General features: G+C 49.0%; 1 protein-coding gene across 1 annotated transcript in view; it reads right to left on the bottom strand.

The window, feature by feature from the left end:
* The window catches only part of TOGARAM2 (TOG array regulator of axonemal microtubules 2), a 67,799-nt gene extending 51,810 nt beyond the window's left edge, over nt 1–15,989 (bottom strand). The window contains exon 1 of the mRNA XM_063078688.1: nt 15,960–15,989. The gene's annotated coding sequence lies outside the window, so the exon portion shown is untranslated. The remainder of the gene's footprint in view (nt 1–15,959) is intronic.
* Between the last annotated feature and the right edge of the window lie 4,415 nt (nt 15,990–20,404).

Genomic DNA, 20,404 nt, shown 5'->3' with positions numbered 1-20,404 from the left:
GGGCTATACAACAGCTTGGAAATCCCCAGTAATCAGAGAGCAGTAGAAACCACAAAAGTGGATGCTGCCCATGAGAAGATATGGCCACGAGAGAGTGCCCACAGTAAGGGACAGCCCAGGGAACAACAGAGCTGGGCAGAGGAAAGGAAGCGATGAGGAGGACAGAGCAGGACCATCAGGGAGGCCAGGGGAGTCGGCGCCAGGAAAGGCAGGTGAGTAGAGAGTGGTCAGAAGTGTCGATTCAGCAAAGGGGTCAGGTGGGTAAGGGCTGGAGTTAGTGAGAGCAACTGCTGTGCATTTGGGGCCATGAGGGCCACAGAAAGTTGCAGTGGGTTGAGGAGTGGGGTGAAGGTCAAGAAGGGGAGCCTGTGAGTGCAGACAGCTCTGGAAATCTGGGGCGAGAAAGGCAGGAGAGAGGTGGGTAGAGCTGGGAGCACGAAGGGTGGGTGAGGCTGCGTTGTTTGCCTATTCACTTGTTTTTCCCTGTTTTGTTTGGTTTTGCTGTTTTTTGAGGATAGAAATACCAGAGCCTGTCCACAGGCAGAGGAGAGAGCCAGAGGGAAGGGCTGAAGGCCTGGAAGGAGGGAGCAGGGTGACTGATGGAGCAGGGTCCCGAGGTCATGCAGAGAAAGGGCACCAGGCCTCGGGCTGGAAGGGGTGGTAGCTGGTGCAGAGGAAGCTGTGGGAAGTGGGGAAGGGCCGTGCTGGGAGGCCTCGGTGCTGTCCGTAAAGGAGGAGGCAGGACTGCTGGGCATGAGAGCTGGACTCAGGAGAGCAGGGAGGTTCTGGAACAGTCACAGAGGGCGTATTCTGACTCCAGAAAAAACAAACAATTCTGTTCCTTTCCCCAGATGCCTCCATCTTTGTTAGCCTGGGGCAGGGCTGATTTCCACAATGATCTTCATCTTCCAGATAAACACTCAGCCACTCCTAGAACTGGTGGTCCCAAGAGCCACCTCCACCTCCAACCAGGAGACTGATGCCCACACCCACCAGACCCCCTGCGGAGGCGTCCAAGGCTCCCCCACCCCCACTCAGGCTCTTGGTGCCAGCTGTGACTGGCTTGTGGCTCAGCGAGAAGGCAATTCACAGATGGGAACTCTCCCTCACCACACCTAGGCCCCCTTTACCAGCGAGCTGCAGATGTCATCTCCCTTGCCATCATGAGATCAGGTAGGGTTAGTACTCCTGTGACCCCCCTGTCCTCCAGATAATATGAGGTGCAGGTCAGCTAACAGGCCCACAGAATTGTACAGAGATGCAGACAAAGTGACAACACAGTGCCTGGCACATAGTAATAATTCAATAAATGTAGCATGCATGAATAAATGAATGAATCCGAAATTAAAGCACATCTTTACAGTTAGCCTTGTTTGTTTAGTAACTGTTTTGCTGTGTTCAGATGTTCAGGGAGGGGGGACATCTTTTGAAAGACTTTTGAAAGTCTTTGGGGTGAGAAGCAACAGAGCCTTGCCGAGGCTGGGTGACAAAGTAGAGGTGCTACCTTGTGTAATGGGATGTCTTTCCACTTCACAAGTTTTCCGGAGTGAGCAGGAGGCAGTGGGCAGGCTGGGGCAGGACACTTAGAACAGCAGGTCAAGTACCACCTTGCTAGGAAACGCTCCAAGAGATTCCTTCTTACCAGAACAGGCAGAGTCTGTTAAGGGGGCAGTTAACGCCTACATCTCAATGACCTCCGAGGACAAGGGTGGTAGCACGTGGTCAAGAGCCCAGAGCAGTGCTTCCCAACCGCTTTCATGCCCAACACAGCAGAGGAACATGGCCTTCCACTTCCAATAGCGCTCAGTGTGTGTGTTTGGTCAGGGCGGGTGGAGTGGGGTGGGGATGGATAAGACTGGGAGAGGAAGCAGAGAGCTGCTTACACAAGGGCACTTCAAAAGTTCATGGAAAGATTCATATTACCTTTTAACTCTATTTTTCCAGGAACTTTTTGAAGTACCCTTATATGTCTAGGGCTACAGTATTTGAAACTTTCCCCTCCCCCGCCCACCGCAGGGAATCTTGATAAGAAAATCATTGGTCTAAAAGATATGGGAAAGCCAATGGATAAAACAAAGTTTTATTTAGGCTGTTTTTGAAAAACAGTAAAGATTGGTGATGGGCAGGGCTGCAATGTCTGATTGTCTAGGTTGGGCACTGCACAAGGGCATCGTATTTAAGGGAAGACCATTCACACTACAGACACTACAGACTTGGACATTTATTACAGCCTTTTTCTGATGAGTAGAAATAAAGTGTCTTGAGAAAGAGCCCTCTTTTCTAATTCACAAAAGGAACTATATGAGCAAGTTCTGACCCTAGTGACAAAGGGTATGTAACTTATACATAAACCTACAAAGTTCAAAACCTTCTAAACCTGCTCGCATTTTTGTGTATCATGTTGATGCACATAAATTAGAGATTAATCAGAATATGTGCTAGTCATTTAACAACATCGCCTACACCTGCTCCTCCTCTCATTAAATTTCAAGCTGGAGGGGACCTTGGAGGTCTGCTAGTCTCCTCACTTGTAAACAAGGGCTTTAATCTGAAGCTCAGGGGGATTAAGCAAGGGCCCAGAGAAGCTGTGTGACATACTGGCTTTGTCTACTCAAGCTGCCATAACAAAATATCATAGACTGGGTAGCTTAAACAATAGAAATTTATTTCTAACAGTTCTAGAGGCTGGGAAGTCCAAGATTAAGGTACCAGCTGATTCAGTTCCTGGTGAGGACTCTTTTCCTGGATTGAGGATGGCTGTCTTCTCACTGTGTCCTTACACGACAGAGAGAGAGCAAGCTCTCTGGTCTCTTCTTATAAGGACCCTAATACCATCATGAGGGTTCCACCCTCATGACCTCATCTAAATCTAATTACCTCCCAAAGGCTCCACTTCCTAACAGTAACACATTGAGGCTCAGGGATTCAAAATATGAATGTTGAGCAGATACAAGCATTTAGTCCATAACACATACCCAAGGCCATCAGGAGACAAAGCTTGTCCTGGGGCCCATGCTCCTACAGGTATCACACTGGCCACCAGCTAGCAGGTCTGGTAGGAAAGCTTCTTTCTTCAACTTCCTACCAAGGCCTCCCCAAAATGGGCACCTCAACACTGCCATGCCTGGTCAGAGCCTGTGGCAGTATGTTCCGAGGACTAAGGTTCTTGGTGGGGCTGGATGCCACTGCATCAAATCCTGCCTGAAATGACACAGCTATTGGCCAGGGCTTGGAAGTCTCTGCCTACCCTGAGACTTCCACCATCAAGGTATGAGTTATCCTAGTGCTTGATCATATTCCTGGAGTCCCGAATGAAACACAGCCTGGTCCACTGTCCCAAAATCCTTTCTGCATGGTTCAGTTGTTCAGTGGAGGACCCGTGCTCAGCAGCTGGAGCTCAAATCTTCAAACTGTGGTCTGTGAACACTAACAGGTACCCAGAAGTACCAGAAAGGACTGGGGAAAAACAAAACTTCTTTTCCAGTCAAAGTCTCAGCAAAGTCGTTTCAACCACGAATCTAGCATCTGAATATCTGTCACATTCCAGGAAAGAGCTCTTGACAAAGGCCTCCCTGCAAGTAGGTCAGTAGACCTCAGACCGTAGTCCCAGTGGCCTGTGAGAAAGTCGACTTTCCTTGAAAAACAGGCAGAGTCTTGCCTGTGCCTCTCCAGGGCATACGTGGGGTTTCACCTAAGAAACTTAAATGGCTTCAGTGGAGGGCCATTTTTCTTTTCTGTCCTTGTTTTATTGAAGGGAAATCTGAGGCCCAGGAAGGAATGTGAGTTGGGCCAAGAACCAGAGGTTTTGAAACAGAGACAAACTGGAAATCTCAGACCTCCAGACAGCTGCTCTGGAGCCCGGGTCTGTAGCTCAAAGAGCTAGTAGATGGCCTCTGTGGTGGCTCTGCCCCTGTGGCAGGTCTCTGCCTGGGCCTCCAGGCTTTTCCATACATCCTCTGAAATCTGGGTGGAGGCTGCCATGCCTCTACTGCTCTCATGTCCTGCGAGCCTGCAGACTTAACACAACGTAGGCACCACCGAGGTTTCAGGCCTCTACTCTCCAGGGCTGCTGCATGAACTACACTTGGGGCTGCTCTAGCCAGAGCAGCTGGGTTGCAGGGAGCAGGATCCCAAGGGCAGCTGCGCCCCAGGTCTGTCCTCTCCAACAACTCAATCCTTCTAGGCCTAAGGGCCTGTGATGGCTGGAGCACCCTTCCAGACTTCTCAAATGCCTGCAGGGCTTCCCTCTCATTGTCTCTGCTATTAGCATCTGGTGCCTCACCGCCAAGATAATGTCTTTAGCACCAGTTTATCTGCTTCACCCTTGCATTGTTCTCCAGCTCTCAGCTTCTTTACCACATGGCCAGGCTGCAAATTTTCCAAATCTTTACACTCTGCTTCCCTTTTAAATTCTGGCTTTACATCATGATTTTGCCACCATAACTCAGAGAAGGATCTTAAAAGCAGCCATGCAGCTTTCTTAATGCTTTGCTGCTTAGAAATTTCTTAGACTAAATGCTCTCGTTCACAACTCTTAAGTTCCAACTTCCACAAAGTCCAAAAGCATGGATGAACACAATGCAGCCAGGTTCCTTGCTATGGTGTAGCAAGGGTTATCTTTTGTCCAATTCCCAGTAAGTTCCTCCTTTCTATCTGAGACCTCATCATCCACATGGCCTTTACTGTCCACATTTCTATCAGCATTCTGCTCACCACCACGTAAGTGTCTAAGACATTCCGAACTTTCCCTCGTCTTTTTCTCTTCTTCTAAGTTCTCCAAACTCTTCCAACCTTTGCCCATTACCCAGCTCCAAAGATGCATCCACATTTTCAGGTATCTGTATAACAACACCCCACTCCTTGGTACCAATTTTCTGTATTAGTCTGTTTTGTGTTGCTATAACAGAAATACCTGAGACTGGGTGATTTATAAAGAAGAGAGGTTTATTTGGCTTATGATTCTGGGACAGCTACATCTGGCATGGGTCTCCAGCTGCTTCTACTCATGGCAAAAAGTGGCAGGGAGCTGGCGGGTACAAACAGATCACATGGTGAGAGGAAGCTAGAGAGAGAGGAGGTGCCACGGTCTTTTTAAGCAACGAGCTCTCGTGGGAACTAATAGGGCAAGAACTCACTCATTAATCCCCCCTCCCCCAGGGAGAGCATTAATCCATTCATGAGGGATCCGCCCCCATGACTCAATCAGTTTCCAACACTGCCACATTGGGGATCAAATTTCCACATGAGTTTTGGAGGAGACAACACATCCAAACTCCATCAGCAAGTGATCTGTCCTCCAAGAAGAAGAATAGGAGAGAGGGAAAATAGGGTGGGGAGGGCAGAGAGAAAAACGGAGGTCAAAAGCCTGAGCCCAGTGAGGGAGCTGAGAGAGCAGAGAGAAGAAAGGAGGCACCCGAAAGGGAAGGAAAAGGGAGAGGAAGAAAGGCTGGGAGCAGGGGCTCATCCTCCTGGTGCTCAAGGAAATGCAGACCATGAGAGACACCATTGCCTGCAAATACCAGGAGAAATTAAGATGACAGGCAGACCCAAGTGTTGATGAGAGTGCAGGGCAACAGAAATGCTCATGCACGGCTGGCAGGTGAGGTATGAATGGGCACAACCACGTGGGAAAGCAGTCTGCCTTTATCTAATAAAGTTACCCCTGCACCCAGCAATTCCACTCCTAGGTATCCACCCTCGAGAAAATCTTGCACATACGGTCCAGTAAAGAAGCACAAGAATGTTCATAGCAGCTCTATGGATAGTGGCCCAAATCCACAAACAATTCAAATGTCCAACAGGAAAATAGAGAAATCAACTGTGGCGTGCTCATGCCGTGGAATATTACTTTCCTACGCAACACCATGGTTGCCTCTACAGCAGAAAGTTAGTGAGAGAAGCAAGACACGAAAGACAACATAGAGTATGATTCTGCTTATATAAAGTTCAAAGGAAGAAAAAATTAAAATGAGTGTCTGGAAGTGCATACACAGATGGTAAAGCTTTATAGAAAAGCCAGGACAAATTAGGAGAATGGCTAAACCTAGGGGGAAAGGAGGCAGCTATGATAAGAACGGGCCCATGGGGTGGGTTCTGGTGGCTGCCAGTGTGTCTGTGTCTTGACCTGGGTGATGACTACACAGACATTCACTTTATGATTATTCCTCACACTGTTCATACTTCATACATGCTTCTGTCTGCCATAATACAGATCTCCATGCTGGTGACAGAGGCTTGTGCCTCTGAGAATGCCCTGGGGCCAGTGGGAGACTTGCTCCTTCAGAGGCATCTCTCCATAGCTCAGGCCGATGTCTCCCTGTCCTTTGCCCCCCATCACATGCCCTTTTCTTCAAATCTGCCAGGCCCAGGCTCTAGGGACTAAGACCAAGGCAGTCCTGGGAGCCAGCAAGCCTAGCTAGAGAGGCTGCAGGGCCATGTTCTGAAGGGTAGGGAGGAGGGCAGAGTGGGGACTGCCAGGCTGAGGAAGGAAGTCACTGTGGGCCCCTCACACCTGACCTGGGCCGGGCACCAGCATGCTCCAAGGCCTTCCTCAGTGATGCATTGAAGGAGCCCCAATCATCCCCCCCAACCCCAGTACTTCCAATGAAATACCAGCCCTTTGAGGTCCCCCAGCCAATGTGGGCTCTTGTCCTGGAGAGGTGTTTGGCAAAACCCTACTTTCAGGAGATCAAAATCTGCTCCAGAAAGGAACACAACAGTCTCCACCATGATAATAACAGCATCAGCCACAGTAACTTCTGTTTTGCACGTGAGCTACCAGGCCATTGCTGTCCTTACTGTCTCCACACTAGCAAGCAGCCTCAAGAGAGGCATTACTTAACCCCCACTTTACAGATGAGGAAACTAGGCTACAAGAGGCAAAGAGCCCAAGTCCACACAGCCACTAAGAGGTGGTGTTAGAATTCGGATCCAGAGCAGAGCCCCTCCAAGGCCTGCACTTTAACTGGGTGCCCCAGTGTCCCTAAGCACAGTGCCTTCCCCACAGCCAACCCCATCCCTCCCAGCACCATCACCCTCAGTACTCCCAGGGAGCCCTGGCCGTGTTGGGGGTGTTACTCCCAAACAGAGAGAACCACCCACTGACAGAGGCCATGACCAGGGGAAGAGGACAGCCCAGGGCAACCCCTCCTTCCTTGGCTCAGAGCACCCAGAGAGCAGCGAGTCTAACCTCCTCCTTTAGAGCTGCTACACAAAGGCTCAGAGAGGGACAGCGACCTGCCCACGGTCACACAGCTTCTATGTCATGGCATAATGCCTCGCCTCTCATTATGCCTTTGTGTTTGCTCCAGGTCAGGTCCTTGTCCCTTCCTCCAAGGACTTCAGGGGTCCTGCCCCACCCTCCCATTTCCCTCTCCACCCCCACAAACAGACTGGTGGACATATCGCCTCTCACCTTTCTGTCCAGAGGCCAAAGCCCTGTCTCCAGAGAAATCCAGAGTCCTTGGTCTCTCCAGAGACAATGCCAGCATGGGTCCAGAGAGGCAAGGACAGGGCAACCCCACTCCTGGCCTGTCCTGGCCCCAGCCCAGCCTCGCAGCCCTGGGTGGTGGCCTCCTGTCCAGGTGGGTGCTGGGCCAGCCACGGCCCCACTGCTGGTGTGCTCCTGCTCTCTGCGAGGCTCTCCTTGAATAAACAAGGCTGCATAGCAACCACTCTCTGAAGGAGCCCACAGCTCCCTGCGTGAGGGAGAGATGGAGCCTGGAGACTTGTCCCTTTGGTCTCATTTCCTCTGTGGCTCACCGGGCACTGAGCACTCCCAGATGGCCAGCCTGTCCTCTGGGGCTGCAGATGCCAGAGAGAGAGAGCTAAGCCCCACTGCATGGTGACCCCAGCTAGGAAGTGCATAGCAGGCTTGGGGAAGGGATGTCATCAGCAGCTGAACCCCTGGATTTGCTCACTTAGCCTCTGGACCCAATCTGGTTCTGCTCACAAGCTGCTTCAAGAGGCAGAAAGACAGTTAGGGTGAGCATCCAGGCCTTGGCAGCAGGCAGATCTGGGTTTGAATCCTGAGCCTGTTACTGCCAGCTGTGTGCCTGCTGGCCAGTACTTAACCTCTCTCGGCCTCAATCTACTCATCTATAAAATGGGTATAATTGTACTGACTTGATAGGATTGCTGTAAGGACTGCAACCCTCACCAATCAAGGGGCACAGAGGGGGAGCCAAGGTCTCATTGGTTGTATGCAGCCTTGCAAAGAGCCACTCACCCAAGATGCTAAGAATTTTTCCAGGCTGCCCCTCCCTGTGCTCTTTACAGAGGAATCAGCAGACAGCAGGCGTGTGGAACACTCAGCAGGCAGGGCTGGTGTGGGGCCGTTTACGCCTCCAGGAGGCCTGGCCCTCTGAGTTGCTGGCATCCAGCGCAGTGCCTTCCTGGAACTCTCTCCTCTTCCCTGAGACAGCCACTAGGGGCTGGCCCGTGGGGACCTGGAAGGAGCAGCTTTTGTTAACCAAGCTCCAGGAGGAGCCAAGGAGAACCAGCCAGTAAGGACTGAGAGAAAGAGCCCCCTGTGGCAGTCACTGACCTGCGCCAGAGGCACAGGGCTGCTGAGCTCGCCTGGGAAAGGCGAGCTGAACTGAACTCCTGAACTCCTCCAGCAGAGGCCCCAGAAGGAGGCCTTCCTCCAAACCAGGAACAGTGGCCGGGAGGCAGGGAAAGAGACTTCCTTGTGTTTTACAGTGGGTTCCCCCTGGAATATAGGTATGAAGAAGCCCAAGGTTACAGAGGGGGAAACTGAGGCCCAGCAAGGTAAGCCCTTGCCCCAAGTTACACAGCTTGTGAGAGCAAGTCATCGGTGGGAACCCAGAAAGAGCTGGGACAGAACGAGTCAGGTCTTGGTGTCCCTTAGCTCTGCCGGGTAGAGGGCATGTGTGCACCTCCCCCAAAACCCATCTTCAAATCACAGCCCAAGTCAGGGCTTCTAGAACACAGATCCAAGGGTCGCTCCCCATTGGACAGTCCTCATGGCTCCGGGTGTCCTTGGGGCAAAGGCCACTCTCAGCCCCATGGCCAGCAAGCTCCTCCAACCAGCCCCTGCTCTGTCCTCTTGTGGCTTCACCTCCTCCGCTCCCCCCGCTCTCCACACTTCAACTCTGCTGGACAGCTGGACACTATGTATTCCTGAGGGCCGCCCGTGCCATGCTCTGTGCCAGGTGCTGCAGATTAGGAGAGGACCAGTCCACCCTCCGGAGCTGAGTGCCAAAGAGAGGCCCCAGCAAGTAATGCCGCATTGCCTGTAGTAAGGGAGGTGTATTTTGCACAGCCCTTAACAACCAGAGCTCTGAAGCCAGACTGGATTCTGATCCCTGCAACCATGGCCTGGGGCAAGAAACAAGCTCTCTGAGTCCCAGTTTCCTCACATGCCCACTCTCACTGCAAGCATGTGACATGCGAGTGAGCCTGGAGACAGTGAGGTGTGATATCAGCGTGAGACCTGAAAGTAAGGAGCTGGCCAGGTGCAGAGCAAGGGTGGCAGCTGCTGGTGCTGATGAGCGTGAGCCTTGGGGGGGAGCCGGGCTGAGCTTTCTGGTAACTCATCTGAAGAATCTCAGAAGAAAGGGACTTGAACCTCTAGGACCCGGTAATTCATTGTGATTTCTTTTATTATTCTAAAGAAACATTTTCATACCTAATTTAGTCTTCTTCCTTAAGGAAGCTCCCCCAATTGTTTAAGCTTCAAGCCTCACAAAGCCTGGATTGGCCATGGTGGGATAGCGGGCAGACCCCCAGAAGGCACGCTGCCCTGACCATGTGGCTCCGGGGCCCTGTGTGGGGACTAAGCTCCACCTGAATAGCACCCACCACACGCTCACACACACGCTTGTCTGCCTGGTGAATCCCTACCCATCTTTCATGACAGACCTTGTCATGGGTTGAATTTTCAACAAAATACATATGTTGAAGTCCTAGCCCCCAATACCTCGAATGTGACCTTATTTGGAAGTAGGGTCATTGCAAATGTAATTAGCTAAAGGAGATCATACTGGAGTAGGGTGGGACCCTAACCCAATATGACCGGTGTCCGTATGAAACAGGGAAATTTGGACACATATGCACAGAGAGAAGACCGTGTGAAGATTGGAGTCGTGCTGCCTCAGGCCGAGGAACACTGAGAAGCCAGGAGAGGCTGGAACGTCCCTGCCTGGCACCTTCAGAGGGAGCGCAGCCCTGCCGGCTGAAAGCAAGTGGATTCACAGGCCTTGATCTCAGACTTCTGGCCTCCAGGACTGAGACGGTAAATTTCTAAGCTGCCTAGCTTGTGGTACTTTGTTATGGCAGCTCCAGCAAACGAACACAGAGCTCAAGCATCATCTCCTGAGCAAAGCCACCCCACGTAGTGCTGAGCGCCCCCTGCTGGGGTTTGAGTGCTGTTGTCTCCCACCTGATCCTCTCCATCTCGTTCCACCCTGCTCTGGGCCCAGAGGCTGAGCTCAATGGCTTCATCAACAGGCCCTCCTGCCTTCCGCCTTCCCTTAGGTTTCCCCCAGCTTCCTCCATGCAGGGTCCTGGTGGCTGGCCGCACCCCCCGCCTGGAGGTCAAGGCCATTCTCTCCATGCTCTCTCTATTCTAAGGTACTTGTCCCTTTTCCCCTCCAAGCCTGGGGGTGACAGAGGCCCCAGTGTGCCCAGCCTCGGGTGCAGTATCACCCCTGGGACTACTCTCCACCTGCCCACACCTGCGAACCCTTCATTAAACTCTCCTCGACTCAGCTAATTTGAGCCTGCCCCTGTCCTCTCACCTGACCCTCGTCATGGGCCCGCTGCCACCGTGGCTGCATCCCCATTTCCGTACTCCACACCTGGGGCAAAGGCCTGCCCCCCCAGAACTATTGAATAAATTCTTGAAATGAATGAATTAACCCGACTCCTGGACAATGCAGGGTCTCACGCCAGGAGGGGGTCCCTGGAAGGCACCAGATAAGTAGCCCCCACCACATCCACACAGGACAGCCCTCATCTGCCCCAGAAAGCTGCTCAAGAAGATCTCAGAAACCGGTATCCTATAACTTTCCATACTGATGAATTTGGTCAGCGGAAGACGATTAAATTTTCATCCTGTTCCCTCAATAAAAATGTCACCGAGGGTCCTCTCAGCCTTTGTTGATTTGTAAAGTGAACAAAGCTGCTTCTATGTCCAGCAATGTGAGGGACTAGACACCCTGAACACACTTCCCCTTGCAAACTGCCTGGACGTCACGGTTAAAGCGTATGAGTAGCCTTCTGAACCGTAGCGGGGGGCAGGAGGGGCTTCCAGGAAGGGCCTTCTCCCCTGCCTTGCTCTGGGAGCCGGCTGCCATGCTCTTCCTCTCTGCTGGCCTTTGCTCATGCTGTCCCCTCATCTGGAGAGCCTTCCCACACCCCTTCCCATGCCTTTACAGAGACATATCTCCCTCGGCCAACTCTTACTTGCTTTAGGGGAGCCCTTGCCGGCTCCCTCAGGCTAAGAGCGGTGCCTCTCCTCTGCTTGTCTGGCCCCTGCACTTGCCATCACACCCTTCATGACACTGACTGCGGATGTTCGCTCCAGGCCTGGCCCACCCAGCTAGCTCAGCCAGACCATGTCTTATGTCACTACAAACTAGCACAGCCAGGCCCACAGTAGACACTCAACGCATGAGTTGAGAGTGGGTGACAAATCTGACTGCATTGGAGAGAGGGGATGGTTGGTGGCAGAACTCTCTTACCCTGCAAAGTTTACTGCTGTTCTCAGGACCAGACCTTATCTCCAGGCTAGAGACCAGAGTCTGAGCACCATATATTGTATGGCAGGGGATGGGGAGGGGGAATTCTGAGCCCCTTGGCTGGCACTGCCCCATTATAAACCAGGACCACCCCAACCACGGTTAGAGGTCAGATCACATGGAGCATGTGGGTGAGGCCTGTGCTGGGGACCCCAGGGAGGCGGAGTGCTCAGGCTCTGCCTCTTCTTGTCTCTCTGCCTCAGGTTCCCACCCCTCAGGACTAAGACTCCAGACTAAGGATGATTAGCATGTGACAGGGCCAAGGGTTCAAGACAAGGAGACAGGGAGTTGGTTCCAGTCCTGACTCTGTCACCAACTTTACCGTGTGACCACCAGCAAGCCCCTACTCTCCCTGGGCTTCCAAACTGTCATTTGTGAAGTGAGGTGCTAAGACACTGGATGACCTCTGGGTCCCTTTGAGCCCTGATGCCCTACATTCTAGGTCCTCCCTAGGCTGAGGAGAAGTGCCGGAAGCCTCCCTCCTTTCTCCAGGCCACACCCCTGCCCCCCACAGCCCCCTCACCCTCACCCCCTAGTAGAGAAACAGACAAAGGAAGCAACCTGGCACTGTCTTTGGACTGCTACTCAGGCTGACTCATCCTCCAAAAATATCACTTATGCTCCCTTACCCTAGCTCCAGCCCCTCAGAGCCCAGCCTGTGAGAGCCTGGGAGGTGCTGACTACACCCCAAGCTGGATGGGGGTTGCTCAGACTCTGCCAAGGACACAGAACAGGCACCACCCAACCAGCATCCCTCTCCGGGTTGACTTGTTCCCTGAGAAATGCCTGGGAAACTCCAAAAGATACACACAACCTAAGCCACAGGATCAGATAGAGGAAAAGACCAAGTCAAACCCTTTATATCATAGATGAGGGAAACTGAGACCCAGAGGTCATGCACTGAGGGCTTCTGATTATGCTGCTTTTGGCCCCAGCTGCCCTTCAGGGGCTTCTCCCAAGAGAAGCCTGCCCCTCACCCCACATGGAGTGCTCCCCTCCTTTCTCCCCCACTCCCCAAAAGGAAGTGTCAGACGAGAGCAGCTCACAGAAAAGGGCCTGAGGGAGGATCTGTGTTCCTTCCACAACAGATGGATGGATGGATGGGTAGATGGGAAGGAAGGAGGGAGGGAGGAAAACTAATATGTGAATGAATGAATAAGTAAACAAAATTAAAGAATGAATATGAAGCAAGACGGAGGGCAGGGGAGGAAAGGAGTCAACAGATGAGTGAGTAAGTCTGGGAGCTCATGGAGAAAGAAGATTTGATACATTTTATAAGAACATGCAAAGAAATAAGAATTCTTAAAATGCCCCCACATTTCCAGTTTGTAAAAATTCATGAAGCCTGTGTTGCACATACTTATGACATGTGCACATTTCTATATGTATGTTGACTTTTTTTAAAAAAAGCTCCACCCAGCAGGGCCCTGTGGGGAGCAGAACTTCTATCCCCACCCTCAGCACTGAGGCAAGGCGTGGCAGTGCGTGGCAGTGCCCTGCTTTGCTGCAATGGTGTCAGTGGGGCCCAGGGGGGAACCGAACATCCACCCCCACCTGGATCTGTGTGCTACACCTAAACAGGGTGATTGCCTGCAGAAAAGAAGATGGAAGAGGACCTAGAGTCTCACAACACAATACCCAACATGTCCAAGATGCAAATGAAAATCACTCATTGAATCAAGAACAAGTAAAATCTCAACTCGGGTGTGAAAAAACAATCAGTGATGCAACAGCAAGATGACACAGACACTGGGGTCATCTAATGAGGATTTTAAAGCAGCCATTACAAAAATGCTTTGATAAGAAATTATGAACATACTTGAAACACATAAAAGAATAAAAAGTCTCAGAAAAGAAATAGGAGATATATAGAAAAACCAAGTGGAAATTTTAGAACTGAAAAATACAACTGAAATAAACAACTCAATATGAATACAAATGACTATGATAGAGAAAAGAATCAGTAACTTGAAGATAGAACCATAGAAATTACTTAACATCAACAACAGAGAGAGTATAGACTGAAAATAAATGAACAGAGCCTCAAGGAACTGTGGGACCATAACAAAATAATCTAACATTCATATTATTGGGGTTCAAGAAGGAAGGAAGAAAGGCTGTGGGGCTGAAAAAGCATTCAGAGGAATAATGGCTGAAGACTCCCCAAATTTGGTGAAAGACACTAATCCACAAATTCAAAAAGCTGAGCAAACCCCAAACAGGATAAACCCAAAGAAACCACATCAAGATATGTCACAATCAAAGTTCAGAAAACTAAAGACAAAGAAAAAATCTTGAAAACAGCTAGAGAGAATGACCCATTGCCTATGGAGAAACAATACAAATGGAGTGGATTTCTCATCAGAAATCACACAGACCCCCCAAGGGAAGTGACACAACATTTTTTAAACATTGAAAGAAAAAGCTGTCAACTGAGAATTCTATACCCAGCAAAAATATTCTTCAAGAATGAAGATGAAATCAAGAATTCTTAGATGAAGGAAACTAAGAGAATTTGTCACCAAACTTAACTTAAAAGAATGACCAAGAGAAATTCTTCAAACAGAAAAGAAATGATAGAAGAAGGCAAATTGAAACAAAAGAAATGAAGAAAGAACAAGGAAAGGATTATAATATGGCTAAATAGACTATTCTCCTCCTCCCTGGATCAGGGCAGGCATGTAAGGTGAAGCAGAGTGTCCCAAAGGCTTAGAAAACCCCAAGCACGGCTTACTCAATTGGACACCACAAGGGACAAAATCAAGGAACAAATTTGAGGCATTTGAGCCACTGGATCGAGTATTCCTTAGGCCCCACTGCTGAATGCCAGCTGGTGTGCTTGTAAAGGCCTTTATTGTTTAAGACATTTTGAGAGAGGTGTTCTGTTGTGTGGAGCTGACAGCTTTCCCACTGACAAGGCAATGTGCTTACTGAGACTCTCTGCCCAGTCAAAGATTCGTGTGCTGAGAAGAATGCAATGACTAAAACAGAAAGCCTCGACAAAGCCTACTCTCTAGAGGGATAACCTCATTCACCCCAGTGAACACAAATCATGTCTTTGATGTGGACTTCAAAGGACCTTTCCCCAACACAGGAGTTGCTACCCTAGGAGGAAGGCAAGCAGGCAAGGCTTGAGCCTTCTGGACCAGAGTCTGAGGATGGGCACTGCTCTGGGCTCTAAAGGGAAATGACAAGTCTGTGTTCAGATCTGCTACTCTTCACCACACGTAGGAAGGATGTGAGCGAACTACAGCCCACCCAGGGGAGAGAGGATGGGACGGTGAAGACCTATAGACCACATCACATAAGCAACGGTGAAGACACAGAGAAAGAGGACTCAGGGGGGAACAGGAGGGCTCCATTCAGCCAATGATGGGATAACAAGTCACAATGGATTGGGCTTGGCCACATGGCTCCAGGAGTAGGACAGTAATTAAAGGGGGTACAGGAGGATAAACTTCTTAGCAAATGGCTTTCACAGGAGGCAGTGAATTCTTCATCTTAGAGGTGTTCGAGAAGACAGACAGCAACCTTCCAGGATGTTTAATAGGGATCTGGGCTCCTCCCACCCCAACCTCCCAACGCCTGACTCTGCCGAGAACCTTTATAGCTCAGTAATTCTGGAATATGGGGGAAATAAAAGATACAGTCCCCTGGATTCCAGGTGGATAATATGTGCTATTCTGGCTACAGTCTGGAATCATGCCTTTGGCCAGACCTATCCCAGGACCAGAGGGAATCTCCAGCCCTGCCATTTCCTAGCTGTGTTTTGTGGAACAGATGTGTATGCAAAAAATAAGAAGAAAAGGTTCTGTGGTAAAGAAAGTTTGGAAACATGGGTTTAAATAACGCTGAACTAGTTTCTTAACTACACCACATCTCGGGGCCTTTGACATGCTCTATGTAATGTGCTGCTCCAATAAGGGGCACAGGGTGCAGCAATTTCCAAATCTACATGACCATAGAGACCTGTGTGTTCAAGAAACATTTCTAAAGACCAGAGTTTTAAAGAGCACATGTGGCAAAACTCTGCTCTAATCTGTTTCAAAGATTCCAAGGCAACTAGGCCAGAACTTGAGCATAACCAAATAAATTTATCATTCAATTCAATTAATATTTTACTTCTTGGGAATCATCAAAAAAAAAAAAAAAAAAAATCAGCTCAAGACAGTTGTCCAAACCAGTCAAGGTAGATACCTGTCTCTGCAGCTGGTACAAGAACCTCATTACTTCTTTCCAGAAAAGTCCTCAGAAGCAAAAGAGGAAGAAAAGCCAGTCAGAGAAAAAAGTACCTCAGAGAAGACATAAACCCAGCCTCAGGGGTCAGAAGAAAGAGGAAATATGTCTTCCCACCACCAGAAAGTTGACTGAGGATCATACACACACACACCCACCCATCCCCTCTCTAGAAACTATAAACTACCACCAAACACAGCTTTTTTGAGCAGTTTCAATCCCCCTCTGGAATGTGACTGACAAACACTTCCCAGAGCTTCCCACCGTGACCTGAGGAGCCAGGCTTCCGGAGAGCATCCAAGGGCGAGAAGTCCCAGTCCTGGCTCTGCAGTCACCAGGCCTGCAGGTCCCCAGCAGGCTCCCGTCAGCCAGGGCTCCCTGGGAGGGAGAGGACACATCCTCCTCAGGAGAGAGGCCAGGGCCAGCCAAAGGAACAGCCAGGCCTGAGGTCTCTTGACGCTGGCTCTGTTTGCTGCGAATGGAAAGAAAAGACGCTTGTTTCTCACTGTTCCCCTGGGTGACAGTTACCAGGGATATAAATCAATTTTGGGTGCCTGTCAGTCGCCAGTTGAATGTAAAGAGCATGCTCTCTGTGAGCCACAGTCAGGCAGACACGCATGGGGATGGAGCTGACGGCAAGCTCAGGTCTGCTGACAGAGTGACTTCCAACACGGTGTGCACGTGTGCACACAGGCCCACCCGGCACACACTCACCGCCAGGGAGCGGGACCTTGACACGGGGGGGTAGTGATTAACTCCCTTTTCTCCACAATTATAATTAACATGCAGCATGCCCAGAACTCTGAAGGACACACCCCAAAGAAAATATCTGAAAACGAGCCCCAGGAGTGAGCCTCCTGATGGCTGGTTTAATAGTCAGAGCTACCACCTACAATTTGCCAGCCTAAGCACTTTAGGGATTAGCTCATTTATCCTCATAACAACCCTTGGGGTAGATACTCTATTATCCCCACGTTACAGGTGAGGAAAATGAGGCTCAGAGAGGTCAATCAAATGGTAGTGTCAGGGCCAGGATTAAGACCCAGCTTGTCTAGTTCTGTAGCAGTCCTACTACGTTGTCAGGACTTCTGGGATCCAGACCCAACTCTGTCCCTCGGGCCTCCTGCAAATCATTACATTTCTCAGAATCCATTTTTTCATCTCTAATATGGCAATAAAAATATTTTCCCTATCTATGTCCCAGGACTGTTATAACAATAATGTGAAAGGTAATCCAAATTTAGGAAAGGGAAGAGAAAAAGAAAGGAAATTAACATTCATTAAGCACCTACTGTTTGCTGGGGCAGTTACACTGTTACTTACAATGGCTTATCTCTAATTCTTCCAGAACAGTAAGGAACTTATGAGGAAAGTAAGGTGTCAAAGACTTTGTAGTCAGGAAGCCTAAAAGTCTGTCCAACAGAGGTCTGTCTAGTTCTAAAACTTCGGTGTTTTTTGAACAATTTGTACTCCAAGATGTTATTGTACAAAAATGAATGAACGACCCATTGGCGTTAATGTACTAAGTCCCCTTGGGCCTGCTGTCTTCTGGAATCCTCATTAGTCCCACCAGCATGGGCATGTCCTGCCTCACTGGTCACACTTGGGCGAGGTGCCGCCCTGGACCAAAGCCCCTGCCTCGGATCTGCTGTAGCACCATCTGCTGCTGTCCCACACCCTGCCAGGCAGTTACATGCTATGTGGCCTTAGGTAAAGCCCCTGACTCCTCGCACACCAATAATGTCATATTTAAATGGGGCTAAGGGCAGAACTGAAGATCTTCATGGCAAATGTTAATCCCCCAGTGGTGGCCTGTAATACAAACCCCGCAGAGCTCCTGAAGCAGCCCAGCTAGAATCCTCCCAAAACCCCTCTGTGCACAGGTTATCCTGACACTTCATCATAAGACACAGATGGACACCCGTCGTTCTCTCTATGAACAATGGAAGGATGGTGCAGTCTGCTGGTGAACCAAAGAGCAAATACCCCGTATTCCTCTCATCTGATCTCCCTGGAGCTCCAAGGCTGCCTGCAAATGGCCTCACCCATCCTAGAATCACGGGAGCTGCTTCTGAGATACTGACTGTGACCATGGCAGAAGGGATGGCTCTTTAGGGACTGTTGAAGGGCAACAGAGGGGAGCTCTTCCCCCAGAAGCACGTTCAGCAAGCACAGTGTTTTTAGGGTGCATATGGGTGGGAGGAGAAGGACAAAGGTATAAAGGACCAGGATGGCCTCAGAGCAACCAAATAGGGCACACTCAGACTGGGGGGAGGGTTAGCGGGGGAGGAGGAGAGACAGACAGAAGGAGAATCTCTCACAAGAGCAGATCACATCTGTGAGACTACAAGCCAAGACAGCCAAGTCTAGAATTTGCTGTTATGTGGGGGGAAAATAACAATTTAACTTTTAAAAAGAGAATCTCTAGCTGAGAAATAGATGAGGACAGAGGAAATAAATGTACTTAGGATTGGAAGAAGAAATGATGCTGTACTCGATGCTCTACTGGATCTATGGTCATAAGCTAGTCTGATAACATCTCTGAAGTTATGTACCGAACACGTGTGGTGCCGGTCCCTGGACACATTACAAACTATTTTATTTCGTCTTCACAGCCAACCCCAAGTTGTTCTTTTCTTCATACTTTAGACAAGGAAATTGTCCCTAGCAGAAGGTAAGTGCTTGCCAAAGGTCACAGAGTAAGCCCTGGAAGCTGGATCCTCACCACTCTAACTCCAAAGCTTCTGCGAGACTCAATTTCTCTACAGGGAAAGCCACACTCGGTCAGCCTAGGGCCACCTCTGCTAGGGCCAGTGGAGGACATCTCATGGTAAGCGCTACAGAGCTTCAATGTGTATGTTTTTTAGTAGAGTGGCCTATTGATTTTTGTTGCCTTTTTTTTAATTTTAAAAACTCCAAATAAACAGTCGAGGCTTGGGCAATTTCTTGAAATCTGATAATCTATAAAAAAAAAGTTTTCTGTTTTTAAGCATTCACTTAAACAATGCATTTGATGAGAAGCACCTTGGGGGCCTAAAGATGTAATGTCAAAGCTACTGCTTTTCCTTTGTGTGTGTGTGTGTATAAGTAAAATAAAATTCTTCCTCTTGCAAACTTTCACATTTGCAGACTTGCAGACTTTTAAAAATAAAGCAAATATGGCTTTCTTTTACACATGAAGTTTCTCAAGTCCAGAGTCTTACAAATGTCTTTGAAATGCATTAGACTCCCCTGTGAAACTCATGAGCTGTCATAATGCAGACGAAAAATGGGTGCCATTTCTCCTGCACTCTTGGGGAGCAGGCAGCCCTTACATTACAAACCATCATTGTGGTGGATAGGTGTGTGACCTTATTTTTATATTTATAGATACATATGCACATAGGAAAGTCTGCAAGGTTATATGCTAAACCATTAATTTTGCTTACTTCAGGATGAAGAAGGTTTTGGGCGATTTTTACTTCAATTGGTATTTCAAGGTTTTCTACTGTGAACATGGATTATTTATACACATTCTTAAATTATTATAGTAAAGACTATGTAGTCATATAAACAAGATAGTCTATTAATATAATAATAATAAGTTAAGTAAGACTTCTCCTTCTGACATGATGGAATAACATGGACCAGAATTTACCTTCCCACCAGAAACAATTAGAAAAGACAGGATAAAATATATGAAACAATTATTTTCAGACACTGGACAAGAAGCAGCACTGTGATTCCTGAGAGAAGGGTAACAGACGAAGTGAGGCCCACAGGAGTCCTAGCTTTCTGCATGGAGACAGATTCCAGACCACAGAACAGAGAAGGGGAATCCTAAGCTAGCTGTGTTTAGGAGACAGAAGTTGGAGTTCAGAGAAGGTTAGGCAGCTGGAAGTCACAGGGCAGAGTTCTGGAGAAGAAAGAGGTAAGCAGAAAAACTGCTCCAAAAAAAAAAATCAGCACAGAAGTCCCCCAAAGTCTTTACTGAACAACAAGATGTATGCGAGTAGGGTGAAATTCCAGGAGGGCAGACAAAGAGCTAAAGAGAAACAGAGAGCTGAATGGCTCACAAAGCTTATATAGCATTTCAGTTCCAACTAATCAGAAAGAGGAGTCCTTGTTGATAACTCAGGGCATTCATTAGGGAACTCAGAGGGCCATGCATATTGTGAGGCATACTGTAAGCTCTAGAGCCATTAAAAAAAAAAAAAAAGAAGTAGAGCTAAAAAGCCAATGGTGGAGATACAGTGGAATTTTTAAAATAATCCAGAAGTCACAAAGAAAGGGGGTAAAGGGGGAACAAAGAACAGATGAGACAAGCAAAAAAGAATTAGCAAAATGGTACACTTAACTTCAATCATACTGATAATTACATTAAATATAAACAGTCTAAACATTCCAATCAAAAGGAAGAGAGATTA

Source organism: Cynocephalus volans, chromosome 14 (genome assembly GCF_027409185.1).
Source record: "Cynocephalus volans isolate mCynVol1 chromosome 14, mCynVol1.pri, whole genome shotgun sequence".
NCBI lineage: Eukaryota > Metazoa > Chordata > Mammalia > Dermoptera > Cynocephalidae > Cynocephalus > Cynocephalus volans.
Note: the sequence above shows the minus strand (reverse complement) of the source record. Positions and strands in the feature narration are given on the sequence as shown.